The following is a 22,328-nucleotide window of genomic DNA, read 5'->3' as shown; positions in this document are numbered from 1 at the left end:
TACAGTTAGTCATATATCCCAAAGAGATCAAAGAAAGTATTCTTAGCAATAGAAAAGAGTTGAGGGAAAAAAAGTAGGTGATTATCATTTGGGGAATGGTTCAATAGATGGTGGCAATGAAGACCACAGGGAGACATGGGAAGATTTATATGAACTAAAACAAAATGAAGTAAGCACAACCAGGATACAAACAATGGCTACAATAATGGAATTGTTGGAATGGAATATTCCAATAAATGGAAAGAATAATAAAACTGAAATTGAATATGTCAAGCACTGAATATACTGTTAGATTTGATTGATGAATTGTTTGGTTTTGTTATACTGTCTTTTTTCTCCTTTGTAATAGAAGATGGTTCTTTGGGTGAGGGAAAGTATCTGGCTGTATTGGGAAATGATGTAAAAACTTTTTTTTAATATCAACTTTCCTTAAAGGATAGTTTGAGAATGTTGTGGAGTTTTTTTTAATATGTTAGATATCATACTACTGATAGACATTATAGATATCATACTACTGATAGACATTTGTCAGCACATATAAAAAGATTGTCAAATTTTTCTTGTTGGAGAAAAAAACTCATAGCATTAAATTCAATAATGTTTAAGTATTTTTTCAGAAAATAAAGATAACCAATGAATATTTTTGTAGTGATAATGTTGGTATTCATAATGGAGGAAGGAAAAGAAATTTTGGGGAATTTTTTTTTTGGCTTTGTCTTGACAGCATCGTACTCTTAGTCTAGAGATTTAGCTAAGTTTGTAAGATTTAAATCAAACATGTGAAGCATGTGGATTACACACACAAAACTGATCTGTGATTCCATCACTTTAGATAATGATCAATCAACAAGTACTACATTTCAAAAAAGAAACTACAGCGTTGGCATTGGATATGTGGTTGAAATATGGAGGCTAAGGATGATATCAAAGCTACAAATCTGGATGACCAAAAGGATAGTAATAACCTTGACAAAAATAGAAATTTGCATGATGAATGAGCTTGATGGGAAAGATAATTGAGACTATGCTTATCCAATCTTATGATTCCTCTTACTATAAAAACAAAAGGACCAGTCAAAGAGTACCTGATGAAACCACAAGATGATGTAAGGAATGTGGAATGTATAAATTATGTGGAATGTGTAAATTCAGAAGGGAAAGGATTTTGCTAATTCCATTTGTGTAGATCCAGAGAGTAACTGGATAGTAGCTGGATTAAAACAGCTTAGTACAAAAGAAGTTGGAAGCTTACACATCAGTGGAAAAAGACAGACTAGAGGAGTATTTGGGGAATAAATAAAAGGTCATGTGTTGGAGATAAGATCCAATATCAGCTATCATGGGGAGGGTAGAATATGACCCAGATTCCCACTTTATGATCAGTTGGCCTTGGATCACCAGCAGTCATGTTATAAACCCTGGAGGATACATGGTCCCTGATTTGGAGACTACTAGTCTAAGAGACTTAATTTGAGGAAAGAGTACAATTCAGATATGTGGGGTTAGTTTATGTAAAGTCCCAGAGACAGAGAATGGGATGCCAAGTTTCAGGAGCAGCTACTAGACCAAGTTGGCTAGAAGACTTAGTACATGAAAGGAAAATGAACTAAAACAGGAAAGACTGTCAATTTGGGGGATAAGAAGAATGGGTGATATTAAATGCCAAACTGATTTGTCTTTTTCCTAGAAGCAAAAGGGAACCACTAGTAGTGGTATTAGCAGGGATTTGTCGTGGTCAGATGTGTTTTAGAAATGATTTTAGCAGATATGTAGAGGAGTGTTTGGGGGTTTTTTGTTTGTTTTGCAAGGCAAATGGGGTTAAGTGACTTGCCTAAGGTCACATAGCTAGATAATTATTAAGTGTCTGAAGTCACATTTGAATTCAAGTCCTCCTGAATCCAGGGTCAATGCTCTATCCACTGTGCCACCTAGCCACCCCAAGAGGACAGTTTGGAAAGGAGAGACAATAGAAGTGACACAAGTTAAGAGACTACAAATGATAGTTTAGGATAGTGGTGGTGTGAATGGAGAGAAGTTGTATGCAAGAGTGATTGTAAAGTTAAATTGAGCATATTAGCAAATGATTGCAATTGTACCAAGAAGGCAAGATGACTCAGGTTATAAATCTAAATGACAAGGATTGTAGTACTCTTGACAGAATTGGGTAAGTTTGGAGGAATTTCAGATTTAAGTGAATAAGATACTAAGTTATGTTGTTTATATATTTAGTTTGAAATAATGAAACACCCAAATATCTAGCAGACAATTGACCATGAGGGATTTGTTCCTTGGTTCTCCAAGACAACCAGTTACTTCAGGAGGGTGATAACTTGACCTTCAAATGGATTGGATTTAAGTGAAGCAGAGTTGTGCAAAATCTTCAGCCTCTTTCTCCTCCAGAATCATCAGAGTCCAATGGCAAGATGTAAGTCAAGCAATTTGCAATGGTCCAGAATATAGTGAGAGACCTTGGCATTTTTAAGCCAAGTTCTTTCCCAGGTCTCAGTTTATCTGAGGAAATACCCATTTAATGATTTAAGGCTAGGTAAGAAGTGAGACAAGTGAAACAAAAGATGACCCAGTTTGCCTCAATGAAAAACTAGAAAAACCAACCAACCAACAAGCATCCAGAAAATGTTTTTGAAGTGCCAAGAGCTCTGCTAGGTACTGGAGATACTAGACAAAAATGAAATAGTCCTTGCTCTCAAAGTGTTTGCATCCTGTGGGGGTAGGAGAAGAAGTAACAATTTTATCTGAATAGAATTTAGAGCCCATGGGAGTTGATGAAATAACCAAGAGAGGTTATAAAGAAGTAAAACTTGAGGACAGAGCTTTGAGGAATACCAACACTTAAATAGGTAGAAGATAGTTGTCAATCCACCGAAAGAAACTGAAAAGGCGAAGTCAGATATGTAAATGAGCATCAGATAAGCAAGATTCTACAAAAACAAGTGGTCAACATCAAAATTTTCAGAGACCACAAGGAAAATGAAAAGCTATCAGATGGAGCAACTAAGATGTAATGATCAGAAGCTGGATTGTAAGAGTTTGATAAATGAATATGAGATGAGAGGACAAATATTCTAAGAATTTGTATAAGGGAAAAATTTTAATAAGGGAATATGGTCAAGTAAAAGGATTTGAGTTTAGGGAAGGCAGGAAGAGACTTGGTTATATTTGTAAACAAAAAAGGTGCCAACATATTGGAAGAGATTTGGGGAAAAAGAGGAAAGAAGGCAAGCCCTCAGAGGTTAATCAGAAATGTGTTACTATAACATTGAGAGAATAAGAAGAAAAAGTGAACCAAATGTCTATAGTCCTTTCTGATATTCTGCTACCTAAGATCCTTCTAGCATTATTCTATATTTTTTAAAGTTTCTTCAGTCCTAATATTTTGTATACTATATTTTAAGGGTCTTCCAAATATATGTTCTAATGTCACTTTCAAATTATGACAAAGGGAAAAAAACTCAGAAAAGGCAGGATACAAAAAGTACCAAATATGTGACCCAAACACTAAGTTTCTGTAGGAATTAGGAATTTATACATAAAATTATGAAGACCAAGATGAGAGAAGAGTGGGGGAGTTGGTATGTGAAGAAACTTTTCATATGAGTGAAATATCCTATAACAACCCTCCACAAAAGTTTTTCAAACTGTAAAACAGCCTCTCCCACTCACCATTATTCCCTCCTGTGGCTCTTTATTAGATTTTTAGAAGAAGCTTAGTCTCAATTTTTTGATCAGGCATATTATAAATCTGTCCTCCAGTCTTTGCCTTCAATGATTTTAGAATGGCTCAAAGCACTTTGCCTAATTCAGCTGGTCAAGATGTCTCCAAAAGGGGGATTCCACTATCCCCTCCCCCTACTCCCTATCTATTTGTAAACCTTAAATAAAATAAAATATAGCTTAGAATTTTTGCTGGCTAACAGGTTTTCTAGCAAGGTTAATAGTTTAAAAATAGTGGTCAACTGGTGATGGCCCAGGATGCAGTGGTGACCTTGGTCTTTCCTAGGTCTCAGTTTGTCTGAGGCAATGCCCATTCAATGACTAAAGTCTGAGTAAGAATTGGGACAAAAGATGAGTTCCTGGACGGAACCAAGATCATGGTGAAAAGCTAGAAAGCTCTGAGAACTCTTGCCAAAACAACTTTTAATAAAGCCTCTAAACAGACCCTAAAGCAACAAAACTCACAGAAAAAACAAGAGTGAAACAAATTCTCAATTCAAGATATCATGGAGGAACTTCAGAAAAGATCAAGTCTTTAGAGTCCAACATAAGTAGGAAATGTGAAAAACCAGGAGGTTCTTAACTACAGCAAATCCTGAGACCTAGCTCAGCAAACCAACATACAATGGATCAGAAGTGAGGGTCTCAACCCCAATTTGGAAGGCTAATGAAACAGGTGGACCTGGGTTGGGCAACTCTAATGCAGGAATCAAACCCCTAGTATCTGAAACACCATAGGCAGGGAGAAAGGCAAGCATAAGCCACTGAAAAGACCCCCAGATCTAGCATAAAAAGCTTGAAACAATACCTCTGGGAGCAGAGTTCAACTATCAAAATTAGCAAAAAAAGGGGGGGGACACTAACCATAGTTATTATTCTGGTAGAGACTATAAAAATACCATCTCAGAAGAGAAAAGCAGTGACAAAACATCTACTTGTGAAACCACTAGAAAAAACTATCTCATCAAAAAGTAAAATTAACCAACTGAAAAACAACTCTTCTAAAAGTAAATTTAACCAACTGAAAAGGAAACACAAAATTGGACAAAATGGAAACTAATGACTGTGAGAAATCAAAATTCCATCAAAAACAAAACCAAAAGGCTAAAAAAATTTTTTTAAACTGTAAAGTACCTCTTAGAAAAAAGGATCAACCTGAAAAATAGGTAATTTATGATAATTATAGATAAATAATTTATGAATTGTAGTCTGTTAGGAAAAAGTTATCTGAAAGCCTTGATCAAAAAAAAGATCATGGACAATGTTTTCCAGGAAATTATCATGGAAAACAGCCCTAATGTCCTAGAGCAAGAAGACAAAATAGTCCCTGAAGAAATCTATCACCCCCAGAAAAAGATCCCAGAATAAAAACTTCAAGGAACCCAGTCAAGATTATGTAGGATTTATCAGTTTCAACATTAAAGGATCTAAGGGCCTTTCTGAGAGGCAAAAGAGCTTGGATTACACCAAGAATCAACCAGCCTGCAGGGGAAAAGATGGATCTTCACTGAAACAGAGGACTTTGATCTTCAAATAAAAGATTCAAGCAATGCATAAAAAGCTAAATGGAAAGGGGGGAAAATTTTAGTCAATATTAAACTGTGTAAATCCCTATTGAGAAGATAATACTTCTTGAGAACTATTTTTCTCTTAGAATAGTTAAAAGAGGCAGAGGGTGTGAGTACAGATTGATCATAAAAATGATAATGCTTTAGCTAATACCTAAGCTCTTGAGAGTCATTTCTATTGGAGAACTGGAATGAATGTACTTAGAAGGTATAAGTATAAATGGATCATGAAGTGATTTTGCTTTGCATGATATTTTAACTCATGAAGGTTGCATTTCTATTGGGACAATTAAAGAGAACATACCTGGAAAGAGGTTATGGGTATAAACTGATTATAGTTTGATGATGCTTATGGCTCCTGAGAATTGTAATTTCTAATGGGATGGTTAAGGGGAGTGTATTTGGACTAAGGGGTTGAATAGGAAGTGATTATGAGGCAACAATGCTCATAAATCAATCAATAAATCAGCCCTTGAGAAAAGGATAAAGTATAAAAGGAGTTTACCTTGACAAAGACTGTGGGTACAAGAAAAGTATAAAAAAATTTTAAATGGGTGGCTGGGTGGCACCAGCCCTGGAGTCAAGAGTACTTGAGTTCAAATTCGGCCTCAGACACTTAATAATTACCTAGCAGTGTGGCCTTGAGCAAGCCACTTAACCCCATTGCCTTGCAAAAACCTAAAAAAAAAAAAAAGACATGAAAAGAAGGATTATACTGAGAGAAGGCAATCATTAGAGGATAAATAACATCACTTAAAGAGGCACAAAGGACCTATTACAGGAAAGAGAAAGAAGGGGGAGGGCATGAGCTCTGGGCAAATCTTGCTTTCAACAAACTTGGCCCAAAATATGTTCCCAATTGGGCTTAGAAATTTATCCTACCCTACAAGAAAATGGGGAGGGGAAGGGAGAAAAAAGAGGAAGAAGGAGCTGATAAAAGGGAGTAGGAAAGTAAAGGCAAAATTAAAATTAAAGTCTTACAAAAATAAAAGGGGAAAGGGAAGAGAGCTGATCGAAGGGAGGGCTGATCAAGAGGAAGTCAGAAGCAAAACACTGGTGAGAGGATAAAGATAAAGGAACAAGAAAAGTACAAACAGGAAGAGAGGATGGAGGAAGATACAGCTAGTAATTATAACTAAGTGTGAATAGAATGAACTCTCCCATAAAATAGAAATAGCAGAATGAATTAAAAACCAGAATCCTACAATACATCTTTCACAAAAAAAACACACACATTTTAAGCAGAGAGATACACAAAAAGTAGAGGTAAAAATTTGGAGCATAATATATTATGCTTCAGCTAAGCAAAAGAAAAAAAAAACAGGGGTAGCAATCCTGATCTGCAAAAGAAATAGTATATAGTATAGACTGTAGTAATCTACTGTTTTATAAACTCAAAGATTCTTCCTTTTGAGATAAGGACTCAGTATTTGACAACTGCTAGGGAAACTGGAAAATAGTATAGCAAAAAAAGTAGGCATTGACCGATATCTCACAACCTTATCAAAATAAGGTTGAAATGGGTATGGTAATTTGACATAAGGGGTTATATCACAGACCAGTTAAAGGAGCAAGAAATAGTCAATCTGTTGAATCTAAGGAGAGGGGAGAGGTTTTATGACCAAGCAAGAGATTGAGAACATTATAAAAAGCAAAATGGATGATTTTGACTACATTAAATTTAAAATGTTTTTTGTATAAACAAAAACCAATGCAACCAAGATTAGAAGGAATGCAGAAAGTTGGGAAATAATTTTTCACAACTAATGTTTCTGATAAAGGACTCCTTTCTAAAACATAGAGAACTGAGTCAAATTATAATACAAGTCATCCCTCAGTTGATAAATGATCAAAGGATATGAACAGGAAGTTTTCAGATGAAGAAATTAGAGATATTTACAGTCATATGAAAAAAATGCTCCAAATCATTATTGATTAGAGAAATGCAAATTAAAACAACTCTGAGGCACTACCTCACACCTATCAGATTGGTTAAGATGACAGAAAAGGAAATGCTCAATGTTGGAGAGGAAGTGGTATTGGGTTCCTGCCAGACTAGCTTATCCTTTCCCAAGCCAAAGTTGAAGAGGCGGGAGACAAGGATGGAAAGTTCTCCAAGTTCTCCGTTTATTTACCAGAACACAAGTGCTTAAATATCCTCACCAGTCCCTGGTCCACTCCCACTCCTGTGGCACTCATTCTCCAATCAATCAGGACACCAGGTGATGGAAGTTTACAATACTCCCACACACAACAGTCCCTTACAAAGTGGGAAAACTGGGACACTAATACACTATTGGTGGAATTGTGAACTGATCTGGAGAGTAATTTGGAACTGTGGTCAAAGGGCAGTAAAACTGTGCTTACCCTTTGATCTAACTAGGTCTATATCCCATAGAGATCATAAAAAGGGGAGAAAGACCCACACGTACAAAAATGTAGCAGCTTTTTTGTGGCAAAGAATTAGAAATTGGGGTGGCTAGGTGGCGCAATAGATAGAGCACCAGCCCTGGAGTCAGGAGTACCTGAGTTCAAATCCAGCCTCAGACACTAATAATTACCTAGCTGTGTGACCTTGGGCAAGCCACTTAACCCTACTGCCTTGCAAAAACTTAAAAAAAAAAAAAGAAAGAAAAAGAAAAAGAATTAGAAATTGAGGGAATGCCCATCAACTGCAGAACGACTGAACAAGTTACGGCATATAAATGTTATGGAGTACTATTGTTCTGGAAGAAATCATGACTTTAGAAAGTCTGTAAAGATTTGCATAAACTGATGCTGACTGGCATGAGAAGAATCAAGAGAGCATTTTACACTTTAGTGGCAACATTGTGGGATCAATCAGTTTATGATGGATGCAGCTCCTTTCAATGGTTGGTGACCAAATCAACCCAGAGAGATCCATTATGCAAAATGACATCCACATCCAGAAAAAATGCAAAAAACAAAAACAACATTGTGGAATCTGAATACAGAGAAAAACATACTATGTTTACTTTTTTAAGAATTTCTTTTATGTTTCTTCATTCTCATGGTTTTTCCCCTAATTCCTCTTTAACAACATGACTAATATGGAAATATTAAACATAACTGTCCATGTGCAGCTTGTTCACTGCCATGTAGAGGAAGAGGGAAGGAAGGTGGTAGAAAAATATCGAACTCATAAACTTGCAAATGGATGAATATTGAAAACTAACTTTGAATGTAGTTGGGAAAAGAAAAGAATTAAGACAAAAGTTATTAAATACCATGGGACCATTTAGCTCCTTTCTAGAAGAGAGAGGGAAGAGATAGGGAATGACTTTGTCCCTCATCTCTCATCCCAGTCAGCCTAAATCAATAGTGTAGATTTCACCCGAAACAATCATTCTTGAATCATTCTCACCTTTCAGCAGTCCACCACAGCCCCACCCAGAACTCATAACTATTCATATTGGCTAGAAACTCACCTTTTTCTCTCTGAGGTCCCATACTTGAGCCTGCTACTTGTGATGGCTTTCTCTCTCCCATGTGCCTGGCTTCAGGATGATTCTATAAACCGACAGAGAGGGCTTTGAACTGGGCTCAGGAGTGCGGGTATTACCTATCCTATATGTTATGTCTCTTCTAATTTTCCCACCATTATCAAGTATAATAAAATTGGGACTAGAGGGCGGCTAGGTGGTGCATTGGATAAAGCACTGGCCCTGGAGTCAGGAGTACCTGGGTTCAAATTCGGTCTCAGACACTTAATAATGACCTAGCTGTGTGGCCTTGGGCAAGCCACTTAACCCCATTTGCCTTGCAAAAAGTCCTAAAAAAATAAAATAAGATAAAATTGAGACTACATTGGAAGAGATGAAGCAAAAAGAGCTAAAAGTGACTTGCAAGATAGTGGAAAGAGTATTAGGTCTGGAGTCAGGAAGACCTGAGTTCAATTCCTTTCTCAGATACTTAACCAGTTGTTTGACCCTTCCAAATTCCTTTATCCCTATTGGTCCCATCAATGAAATAAATGAAGGGACTAAGCTCAAGAATGTCTAAGGTCCCTTTCAGTTATAAAACAATGATTCTAAAAGCTGGAACCCCAAAATAAGAGAATACCTCATTGTCCTTGATGAATTCATCATCACTGGCCTAAATGAGCTATATCCTTAACTATCAAAAGGAATGATGGATAGGAATGCTGAATCATTAATAGTCTTATGTGAAAGATTGTGGTACCTAATCTGGGACTTTTTTAAGGCAATAGAAGACTTGCAAACTAATGAATTTGACTTCAATAACAGGTAGAATTCTAGAAAATATTTAAGAAATTAATGATCATCTAGAAAATTAGTGATCATCCAGAATAAGGAGACAGTTTTATTGGATCTCATCAAACTGAAGCAAATGCAATGGGTAGAAATTGTCAAAGAAGCAAATTTAGGTTTGGGATCAGGGGAAAACTTCTTAACAGTTTTGAGAGACCCATCAGTGAAGTGTACAGCCTTAGGAAGCAGGGGATTGTCTCTCACAGGAGGTCTTCAAGCAAAAACTAGATGACCATCTAATTAGATAGATTGTTTTTCCCAGTATGAGTTAGATTACAGAGCCATTGGGGTTGCTTTCAAGTCTGAAATTCTATGACTGGTCAGGAAGAGCTTCCCTGAGGAGAGAGTGCTTCATTAGGATGTAAACTCTGATGGATAAAGCTCTGCATCTGAGCAGAAATAGTGCCTTCTCTATTTCACATCTGGGAGAACAGCATGATGCATGTCTTGGAGTGGGCTTGGCCTGAATGAGTGTCAACAGTGTCAAGAAAATCCAGGTCAAGGTAGAGAATGGATATATATGTTGGGGAGGAAGCTCAAAGTCATAAAATGCCTGAATATTTCCTTTGCTCTCTTTTGATCCCCAGATCAGGTAAGTAGGGGTTGAGATTCAGTTAATACATGGTCTCTCATACAGATGGGTTTTACAGTGAAAGCAATCTCAGAGCTGAAAAGGATCTCATGTTCTCTAGCCCATACTCTGTCCTTCCCTTATAGTATCCCATCAGTTTCTGCTTAAATCTCATTAATGACAGGAAACTCATTATCTGTCAAGGAAACCTATATTACACCCTGAGACAGTTTTTCATGCTGGCTCCTTCTGGTGTACCTAGTGACTAAGGAAGAGAATAAAAGAAACTTGTTGGAAAACGACATACCATTTATTTCATTGGTTATTGCTAAGAGACAACTTGAGTCTTCACACAGGTGCAAACAATCTCTTCTCTAATTTGTGGAATGGTCTTCTAAGCTGTCATAATATGTACTTGAAGCCCTGCCAAGAGATTAGAACAGCAACCACCAGTAGGTGGTGGTTTCTAGGATGCAAGGCATTCTCCCTTCACCTAAAATATCTAGCCATAGAGAAGAACTAGGTTCTTGAATCTGAATATTAATTTTGCTGATGACATATACTATGATCCTGAACAAAGTCTTCCCTTGTAGAGTCTCAGTTTTCTTCCTCTCTAAAATAAGGGGTTTAGACTAAATGTTGTACCAAGATTCTATGAATGGGATCTTGGACACCACTCTAATTTAGACCATCACAACTCTTCTAAATTACTACAATCGACCCTTATTTAGCCTTCCTACCTCATGTACTCCCCACACCAATCCATCCTCCATACAGCTACAAAAGTAATTTCCTAAAGCAAAACTGCACTCTATTAGCATATAAAACAGGAATTGTTTCTTTTTAGTATATGTATCCCCAGGACCAATATGCCATCTCTCCAACTCAATAAACCCCAGTGGCTCCCTATCACCTCTGAAAATGAATGTAAAATAGGGTGGCTAGGTGGCACAGTGGATAGAGCACCAGCCCTGGAGTCAGGAGGACCTGAGTTCAAATCCAGCTTCAGACACTTAGTAATTACCTAGCTGTGTGGCCTTGGGTAAGCCATTTAACCCTACTGCCTTGAAAAAACCTAAAATAAATAAATAAATGTAAAATCCCTTGTTTGGCATTCATAACTCTTCTTACTTTTCTTATCTTCTTAAATAATCCTCCCCTCTAAGCACTCTATAGTCCACTTACTGCTTCCCACACATAATACTTTATCTTCCACCTGTTTTTCCACTGACTATCACCCATGTTTGTAAAGCTTTCCCTCCCTACCTCTATTTCTGAAATACCTTGGTTTCCTTCGAAACACATTTCAAATGCCACCTTCAACTAATTACTCAGTAGATAGGGTGCTGGAACTGAACTTAAATCCAGTCTTAAAGAATCACATACTTGCTAGCTTACTAGCTGGGAGACCCTAGGCAAGTAATTTCAGCTCTATTTGCCTCAGTTTCTTCATAAAAGCACCTACCTCTCAGGGTGATTTATACATATAAAAATATAAAGATTTTTAAATGCACTTTGCAAGCTTTGAAATGCTATATAAATGGCAGGTATGATTATTATTTTACTGGAAGCCTTTCTTGTCATCTTGTAATTCATACCTACTAAGGTCTTGTCTCCTAAGGTTTACCTTATACATTTAAACTTGGTCTCCCCCAATTCAGAAAAAAAAAAAGGATAATGGATTTAGAATTAGAACTTATATCAGAGGTCATCTGATCCTCCCCCCTCATTTGACTGATGAGGAATTTGAGATTTGAGAAAAGTTAAGTGACTTACCCAGGATCATATATCAGTCAGAATTTGAACTCAGGACTTCCCGACTCCTAACTTCAGCATGCTATTCCCATTACTACTCCTAACCCCACAAGAATTAGAATGTAAGCATCCTTAAAACAAAGCTGTTGTATTTATGGTTTTGAATCTCTGATGCTAAACCTGTAATTTAACATTTAATAAATGTTAATGGATTGAGTCCCCTACATCCAGTTACGTGTTCTGAAATTCTGACATAACAGATTCAACCATTTAATTTAAAGTATTGTCCCGACCCTTCTCTCTGCCTCACTTTGCAAATATACAGTAGTATAACACAGTCAGTGAAACCTAGGTGACTTTCACCTGGGTAATGTTCAGTATTTTCTTTCTGATTATGCTGAAGAGTTGTGCTTGAGGTTACTCTTTTGTTTCCAACGTGAATTTGCTTTTTAAATAGCTCCTAGACAGAGCTAACTCTACCTAAGTGGATGATCCACCTTCCTCTTCCTGAGTTCCCCCAGCATGTCTGCAGTGTATGTCTCTGCTCCCTCATGAATTCATTGTCTCCGATTAATCCAGTAATTCCCAGTAGCTGTCTTGGGATGGGGTAGGGAAAGGAGAGGGAAATTTGGTCCCCCTTGACTACAGGAATCTTATACACAAGCAGCTCCCATCTTCAGACTCTCACACTCTCAAACAGCACATATTCACCCGGGGTTTAGCAATTTAACAGGAAGGGGAAGGGTGAAGAAAGGGGTGGCTAATTTGTTTGCTCACTCAATCTCAATCTTTTCTTGATTTATCAGACAGGCATTCCCACTCATAAAAAGAAACACAAGAAGTTACACTTCATTAACACATTCAGACCTCATCATGGTACAATCTCAACTGAGCAGGAGAGGAAACCACATCCTCCTTTCCCTCCCAAGTGAGGGAGGGAAGTGGAGGAAAGTGTAATGTGTAAAGTTTAGCAAACAATCAGTTCCTAGTTCAGTTTGGTTAGAAAGTAAGAGTATATAAAAGGAATTCATGTGAAATAAGGCTGAAAATGTAACTTGGAAACAGATTATGGCATGCTGTAATCCCAGACTATATAAATATCTTTCTACTAAATCTACTCATATCTATAAATCCATATGTAAACAGTATTTGCATATATACATAGATCTCTCTCATCATATTATATATATACACACACACACACACACACATATATATATAGTCTATATCAATTTATCTCTAACTCTATAAAAATATGGAAGTATGATGCAATGAGGAGTAACCCTGAAATCAGGAAGGAATAGATTCAAGTCTTGTCTCAAACACAGGCAAGCTTTGAAGCCAGGAGTAAATCACTTAACCTATCAATGCCTCAGGTAATTCTTTTAGACTATAACAGACAGGTAAGTCAATGATCTGTGAAAGGAGAAGGCACTTTACACACCCAAATTTTCCCACTAAGGATAAAAATCACAGGTCTGTATTAAAAAAATGAAATACATTTCTTTGACTTCCATTGTCACCTCTTGAAGATGGTTCCTACGGTCCCAACTTTTCCATGGAGTTCCTACGGTCCCAACTTTTCCATGGAGTATCTGTGCCCAACTTTTCAAATGCCTGTTGGACAACTCCACCTATATGCCTGAAGAACAGCTACAATTCACCACATCATTGACTTCTACCCAAAACTTCTTCCCCCCAAATTCCCTCCTTTAGTTGATGATACATCATCTTTCCCAAAGCCCAGTCTCAAACCCTCATGTCCTCTTTGGCTCTTTTCTCTTCCCACCCTCTACATTCAGTTCAAATCCTAACCTCTCCTTCATTCACAATATCTTTAATAATTGTCCCCTTCTTTTCACTAGCAGTCACCACTATAGTTAAGGCTACTAATCACACATCATTGTTGAAGCCACAGAACAGATCTCCGTGACTCCATTCTTTGTTCTCCAATGCATCCTGCCATATTAATCTCTCAAAAGCACACCTGATCATGTCACTCTGCTATTGAAATAGCTCCCTATTGCCTACAGAATAAAGTCTAAACTCCTGATCTCCATGCTCAAAACAATCTAGAATCTAACACTAACTTACCTTTAGAGTCTTACTTCACATTGGTCTCCTTCATGCATCTTTTATTTCCCCAGGCAAACTGAACATCTTAATTTTTCTGGAATCCTGTGGATCAAATCCTTTCACTTCTGTGATGTACATATTATAGACCAGCCCCTGTGCCTCTATTCTCTTCATTCAGTCTCTTTTCCTTCAAGTCCCAGCCCAGGTGCCATTTCTTCAATGATGCTTTTTTTAACTACCTCCCCCACCAAATAGAATTACCAGTTGGAAAGTTCTTTTAGGCATCCTGGTGCAATGGAAAGAACACTAACTCTAATAAGCTCAGAAGACCAAGGTTCAAATCTTACCTCCAACATCTGCACAATGAGGGTTGGACTGGATGACCTCCAGGATCCTACTCTAACATGTGTCTGAAAAAAGGCTTCTTTCAAAAAACACATCTGAGAATCAGTCATCCAGTCTTTGACCCTCCACTGAGAGGCTTCCAACAATTAAGTGTCTGAAGCTAAATTTGAACTCAGGTCTTTCTGATCCTAGCCCCTGCTCTATCTCCTGGACTGCATAATTACTTCTCTAATCTTAGGAAGATTTCTTCCTTATTTCAAGCCTAAACTTTTCTCTTTGCAGTTTTCCTTCTGTATCCCATCTATAAATCCAAGTTCTGTATGAATTTGGCCATATCACTTCTTGAGCAGTTTCTTCAGATGAGAAAAGAAGATGGCAGATGTGCTGTCTTCTGAGGTCTCTTCCAGCTCTAAATGGATCTTATGATCCATTTGGTAACTCCTATGCATGTAATAATCACCTAACTTTTATCATATTTATTGTATTGGCCATACTCTATGGATTTCATAAGTGGACTCAAAGCTCTTTAAAGGTAAAGACTGTGTTGTTGTTTTTTATTTCTGCATCTCCAGGACTGAACATGGGACCCTAGACACAGAAGGGACTTAATAAGTGCTTATTGAATTGTATATTGAAATGTTATTTGGAAGGTTAATGTTCCCCAGGAAGGGGTGGAGAGTGGAAAATAGAATTCAAACATGCTCTGCTTTAAAGAAAGCATGACATACAAACATCCACAGTGCTTTGCATATAGTAGACATTTAATAAGTGTTTGTTTAATTGAAATGAATTGAAAAATCACTCTGATATGCAAAGAGCCCTAAAGGGAACAGCTGCCCTCAATTAATGACTAGAATCATATAATCAGAGAATGTGAAAGAACTCTAGAGGTGAACTAAGCTCTTTCTTTATGTCTCCCACCATACCCACCCAGGGCTTGCACAGTATAGGCATGCACTAATAATAATGATGATGATAATAGCTCATACTTAGAGTGCTTTTAGGTTTACAAAGTATTTCTTCAAAGAAACCATTATAATAATCAATTATACTTCTGAACTATCCTTTTGCTAATTTTCCCTGTCCTTGGGGTTTAATATCTTTGTTCCCAAGGATAAGTGGAGATTGTTATCTTTTTAAATAAAAATCTTTGTTATATGCTAAGAGACTTCTTGGGGACAAAAAGCACCAATGAATCATTCATTTTATAGCATCCCATAACATCAAACCTAGAAAGGGGATTGTGGGGTGTCAGTGAATCCAGAGCCCAGAGTCCTATCCATAGCCACAGGCCAGCATTCTCTGCCACCCACTCTACACCTCCTGAGTAGTTGTCCCTGGAAACCATACCAATGTTCCAACAGCAACAAAGACCTTGGCTTGCCTCAGAAAAGAGCTGTCCTGTTCCTGTCAACAATAATTTTTTTTTTCTCTTCCCAGCTCAGTGAGATGAATGCACAGGGGAGCCCTGCACTGGAATGAATGAGATTAATAGCCTTTATCTGTTCATTCAGCCATTGTAAAGTGGTGTCATTGCCAGGGCAAAGAGGCAGAAAGAGCAAAAATTGTTCCTTTTTCAAAGACACAATCCTATTCTTTTTCCCACCCCATCCCCCCCCCAAATCTTCTCTTCACTTGATTTACAGTCTACTTCCTTATAATGAATCCAAAAACATGGGTTGTAGTCCAGTATATGACCTTGAGTCAAAGTGTGACCTTGAATAAACTTTCCCTCTATGAACTTCAATTTCCTCAAAGAAAGAGGGAATTAGCTTGTATCAAGCAAGCCCTCTTAACCAACTTTGTGTCACTGACCCCTTTGGCAGTCTAGTGAAGTCTCTGAACCCCTTCTGAGAATACTGTTTTAAAATGCATAAAATAAAATAAAGCATTATACCAATTATATTGAAATATAGTTATCAAAAAATTTTTTCTTTAAATTAAATTCATAGATCTCAGAATAAGAACCCCAGGAATGATCTCTAAGGCTACTTTCAGCTTTAAAATTCCATGCTTTCTATACTAAGTGCCCTTTTAGTTTTAATATTATTTATTCTATGTTATTACAACCCTTCTGACTTTGATATTCTGTGTTCTATTTTCTAAGGTCCATTCAAGCTCTGACATTCTGTTTTCTAAGTATCACCAAAATGCGGGAAATTGCTGACTTTTTATTTTTCTAAATGGGGAGAAGGGAAAAGGTTCTCATGTCTCAGGATGGAAGTAGGGTAAATGCTCAGATTTTCAAAAAAGGACAGAATGGAGTCTGCTAACAATAGGTAATTGAGTTTCACTTCAATTCCTGACAAATTTTAGACTGTATTGTGAAAGAAATTGGGGGGAGGAGCATTGATAAAAAGAATTATGGATCACAAAGAGTCAGCCAGGATGACTTCTTGAAGGACAGATTATGCCAGATTTTTTGTCAGTGTTATTAGGCTAAATCAAGTCAAGGAAACATTGTAGATATTTTCAGCTGAATTTTAGCAAATTATTAGATAAAGTCTCTCATGTTTTCTTGTGAACAAGATAAAAAGATGTATGCTAGGTAATAATACAACTAGGTGAAATCTGAATTGGTTGAATAATCAAAGTATATTCATTAATAGCTAATTTCTATCAATGTGGAATGAATTAATTAAAAAACATTTATTGAACACTTTGTGTTACAGCAAGCATTGGCCACTAAACTCTGAGGATATAAACAGAAAAATCAAGGCAGTCCCTACTTGAAAGCTCACACTCTAACTGTGAAAGAAAAAAACACATAAATGAAAATTTTATTTGCAAAGAAGATGGAAATACCAGGAAGATTTAAGGGTGCAGATCCAGAGAAGACTCGCGAAAGACTCCTCCCAAAATATCTCTATATAACAGCTCTTCCAGCTTAGATATTGTATTTTCTAAGGTTCATTTTACTTCTAAAATCTTATGCTCTAGGTACCACAAAAATGCAAGGAGTTGCTGACTTTTGATTTTGCTGATTTTGCTACCAGCTACCAGCATGATTTCATATTTTCTCCAGTTCTTGTCCTTTTCCCCAGTCTTACCTCTAATATTCTCTTTTGATTTTTAAAATCATTTTTTTAGCTTCTTCTTAAATTCTTGAATTAGTTCTTCTAGGAATTCTTGGTTGACTGGTGCCCAAGCTGCATTTTTCTTAGAGGCATTGCATATATATGTTTTTGAGTCATTCTCTTCTTTGTGGATTAATATTTCTTTATGGTTGGGTTCTTATGTTTGCTCCTTCTTCCAAACTACTTCTGGACTTTAGACTTTGTTAGTTCTGTGTGTTGCATATTTGGGGGAGGTAAGGGGGAGGGGAGAGAATGCTTAGCCTCATGTCTATCATCACATTTTTCTGCTGCTTTCAAAGGTCTGGCTAGGAACTGGTAAACTTTCAGTGCCCCCAAGTGCCAATATTCAGAGGAAGACCTTCCTGGTCTGAGTTCTGAAAGTTCTTGAAGCAAATTTGGGTCTACTGACTTGCTTTTGGTGAATAGTTTCAGTATACTATTACTTGATTCGGTCACTATAGGCCCAATGGGAGAATTTGCAGGTTCAGAATGACCCCATTTTGGTCTAGACTCTGTACTCTGTTCCTGGGCTCAGAGACACAAAACTACCTACCAAATGCTTCCTAAAACTTGTTCAGTGCTTTACCTCAGCTACAGTCAATAGTCTCAACTTATATCTGTGACCCAGCACTGGTAAGTGGGCAGTGGATCTGCTAGATGGTACCGTCTCCTGCATCAACTGTTCACTCAATGATCTCCTGGGATTTCTGTACTCCTTCCCTCTGAGACCAGGCTAACTCTCATGGCCAGATCTCCTCCTCAGAGTCCACTGACATTTCTTTCCATCACTGTAAGATAGCCTGGGCTGGAAAAAAATTCATTGACTTCTTTTTTAACTTTTCCTAATCAGAATTCAGTCTTGTATGTTCTCTAGATCTTTGCTATGGAATATATATCTTTGCTATGGACATAACTAGACTGTAATGCTTCTTCTGACACCCTTTGTTTGATTGAGTCTACTATCAATATCATCATTATCATCATGCCCACGTACCAGGTACCCTGTGGCATCCCCCCTTTTCAGCTTCCTTTTGTGTATTGTTTTTGAATATTAGATTATAAGCTCCTTGAGGGCAGGGACTATCTTTGTTTTTCCTTATTTTTGTCCTTAACACTTAGTAGGTATTCAGTAAGTGTTTATTGTATTGTATTGTATATGGCAATATATACCTCATGAAGAGGAATAGACCTGGTGATTTCTCTCTTCCTTAATGGGTCCTAAGTGAGCAGAGACTAGGAGAGAGGTCAAAGGAAAGGTAAAGGAGAAAAATTAGAAGAAAGTTCAAGTGGAGTGCCTAAAGGATTTGCAATTTAATGTTTTTATCAATGACTTGGATAAGAGTAGAGATTCCACAGATATCAAGTTTGCCAAATAAAAGGATAGTTAGATGGGTTAACAAATCAGAAAACATAATCAGGATCATTTAGGATCATTTTTGACAGACTAGAAGAACGAGCTAAATCTAGTAAAACTAGGTGACTCAGTATAGTTTGGGGTCTAGAGTTATAGAGACTCATTTTCCTGACTTCAGGCACTTACTAGCTGTGTGACCCTGGGCAAGTCACTTAACTCTCTTTGTCTCAGTTTCTTCATCTATTAAATGAACTGGGGGTGGCTAGGTGGTGAAGTAGATAAAGCACTGGCTGGTTTCAGACACTTAATAATTACCTAGCTGTGTGGCCTTGGGCAAGCCACTTAGCCCTATTTGCCTTGCAAAAAAAAAAAAAAAACCCTAAAAAAATGAACTAGAGAAGGAAATAACATATCACTCTAGCATCTTTGTCCAAAATAAAACCCAAATGAGATCACAAAGAGTTGGACAAAACTTAACAACAAAGCTCATATTCCCAAAATCAACTTCAAGTGTAATATAGGACTAAAAGTATCTTGGAGTTTTAAAAGATTACCTGTTCAATATGAGTCAAAAATGCACATATCTATCAATGTTTGGTTGGGTCTATAATCTCATTGATATTGTATATTCCTTTCACCCATCCATGCCTTTTATCCTATGCTTTTCTCAATGCCATCTCATAAATACTTCATAGGGAGTGTATGCAACACCTTGAGACATTCCCCTAGATCTCTCAATCTTTAAGGGCTACCAACAGGGCAATTTGGATTATCAATACATGTATCTTAAATAGAGGCTGAAAACTGACAATCAACCAGGTCCAGGATTAGGCTAAATTAAGACAGATTCACTGTCTAGTACTTAACAGATGATATCCTCCATCTGACTCAGACCACAATTGGAGGATCATGTTCAATTCTAGGTTTTGGGAAGGACATTGATAAACTGGAAAACATCCAGAAAGAGGGGACTGGTATGAAGAAGGGTCCTATTCAGACCATAACTGGAGAATTTTACCTATTTCTGGGCAATGCATTTTAGCAGGACCATTGACAGGATGGAAACATTCCCATAAGGATCATCTGAAGGGACCTAGAAGTGCCCAATGAAGAGAAAACTTAAGGGGAATTTGATGGTTTTCTTCAAATGTCTTCAATACTATCTTATGATTCTTTTTGACCCCAGAGGGAGAAATAAGGAGATGCAGAGAAGTTGCAATTGAATTGAGGTTGCATATAATGAGATTTTTTTCTTATAATTAAGATGAAGAAATTACATCAGAAAAAAAAGTTCCCCATCCTTGGAAGTCTTCAAGCAAAGACTAGATGATCGCTTGTTAGACATGCTGTGGGGGAAAAAAAATCTTGTTCCAAACCAGATTGCATTTTTGAGATTTCTAAAGTCCCTTCTGACTCTATGATTGTCTAAGCTTCAGCTCAGCTTTCTGGAGTCCAGCTTGGTCCACCTGGGGAAACAATGCGCTGGCCAGGGCCCAGACATTAGACACCCCCAGCGGAAAGCCTCCCATGACATCCCAACTAGAAAAGATCTCTAAATAGCAGGTTCACTAGGTGTTTGGGCTATGGACCACAAGCGCCACCAAGCGGACAGAGAGGAAAACAAGCCTCGGTTCATTCCACCAGGAAGACACACACACACACACACACACACACACACACACACACACACACACACACACACACACACACACAGATGCTCAGTCCTCTGAAGAGTCATAGAATGTCAGTGCAAAAAAAAAGGAAAAAAGGACATTGAATGTCAGGGCTGGAAAAAGCTTTTGAACATAGAACATAAATTTTCAGAACTTGGCAATATCTTGGCAGTCTTTGAGTCCAACCCCTTCATTTTTACAACTTTAGAAACTGAGGCTCAGAGGCAGTAAGAGTCAGCGCTTGAAGGTGCCCCAGATCAAAAGAAGCCCAATTCCTTACTTCTTGTATGCCTTCTTAAGTCTTTTTCATTTTTTCATCTCTACGATGACTTACTTTATGCTGTTTATCCTGCACAATTCTAAGTTGACAGTGTTTTGTCCACCATTTCCCTCTTAAATTAAAGTGACCTGACACTTTGGTACAGTGGATAGAACACCAGTCCTGGAGTCAAGAAGACACAAGTTCAAATCTAGTCCCAGTCACTTACTAGCTGTATGACTAGCTGTATGACCCTGAGCAAGTCACTTAACTCTGACTCAGTTTCCTCATCTGGAAAATGAGTTGGAGAAGGAAATGGTAAACCATTCCAGTATCTTTGCCAAGAAAACCCCAAATGGGGTCACAAAAAGTCAGACACAACTAAACAACAACAGCAACAAAACTTTAATTCTACATTGACTGGTCTTTCAGGGTTCTCAGTCATACAGCTAGGATCAGTGTGGAGAGTTCTGGATGTAGAAACATACTAACACACCCCCCCTCTCCTATATCCTCTGTCCCAGAAAATCCCTACCAATGGAACTGAGTAAAGTCTTAAGGAAATGTTTGAGGACCTCAGAGATTAAATGATTTGCCCAGTCATAAAACTAGCGTTACAGCAAAATTTAAACCAAGACTATTTCATTCCATGCCCAACACCCTATTCACTCCTGTGCCAAGAAATATGATTAAAACAAACAAACAGTCTTGTTTCAAGAAAAGCTTGAGATCAATAAAATTCAATCTTAAGCTACATGTACAGAAGTAAAGAATGCTAGTTCTGTAATCTTCTCCCCTGGTCAGACATTTTCCAACGTATTCTTTTAGTTCTGGAGATGCATTTTACAGCTGCAACGAGTTGAGAGTTTATAAAGAGAAGACAAGAGACTAGACCAAATGAGGTTGATCCTTTGTTTCCAAGATTGATTGCCATTAATCTACAGAAATTTCTCTTTCATAAGTTACCAATTATCTCTTAATGGCGAATGGCTGGTTTGGTTTGGTTTTGATTCTACTTCACTTCCCTATACCATCTGATACCATTGATCATCACCAGCCCCTGCCTTTGGGATATTTTGTTCTCTTTTGGCTTACCTAATGTTGTTCTCTCTTGATTCTCCTATCTGCTCTTTCTCAATCTACTTTGAAGCTTTATTAGCCACTTCCTAGATCCTAGGAAAGGTAGTTAGGTGGTTCAGTGGGCTTAGAATCTGGAAGATTCATCTTCATGAGTTCAAATCTGGTCCAAGACAACTGAACAACAACAAAGTTCCCTAGGAAGAGGTATTTCTCAAGGCTCTGTCCTACACCTTCATTCTTTACTCAACAATCTCCTCTACTCTCGGGTTGAATTACATTTCTGCAAAGGATTCCCAATGTCAAATTCCTGCCAGATACCTCCATGTTGATGTCTTATTAGCATTTGAATCTCAACCCATCCAAAATTAAATTCATCATCCTCCCTTCTCTTTTAAACTTCTCTTTTTCTGTTGAGGGCACCACTATACTCCATGTCACCCAGGTTCATAACCTTGGAGTTTTCCTAGACTCCTCTCTCTCCCCATTAGCCCTCAAACTCCTGCTCTTGCTTTAAATCTCAGTTCAAGGGCTACCTTGTACATGAAG

Source organism: Macrotis lagotis, chromosome X, assembly GCF_037893015.1.
Source record: "Macrotis lagotis isolate mMagLag1 chromosome X, bilby.v1.9.chrom.fasta, whole genome shotgun sequence".
In the NCBI taxonomy this organism is placed as follows: domain Eukaryota; kingdom Metazoa; phylum Chordata; class Mammalia; order Peramelemorphia; family Peramelidae; genus Macrotis; species Macrotis lagotis.
This window is presented reverse-complemented; position numbering follows the sequence as displayed.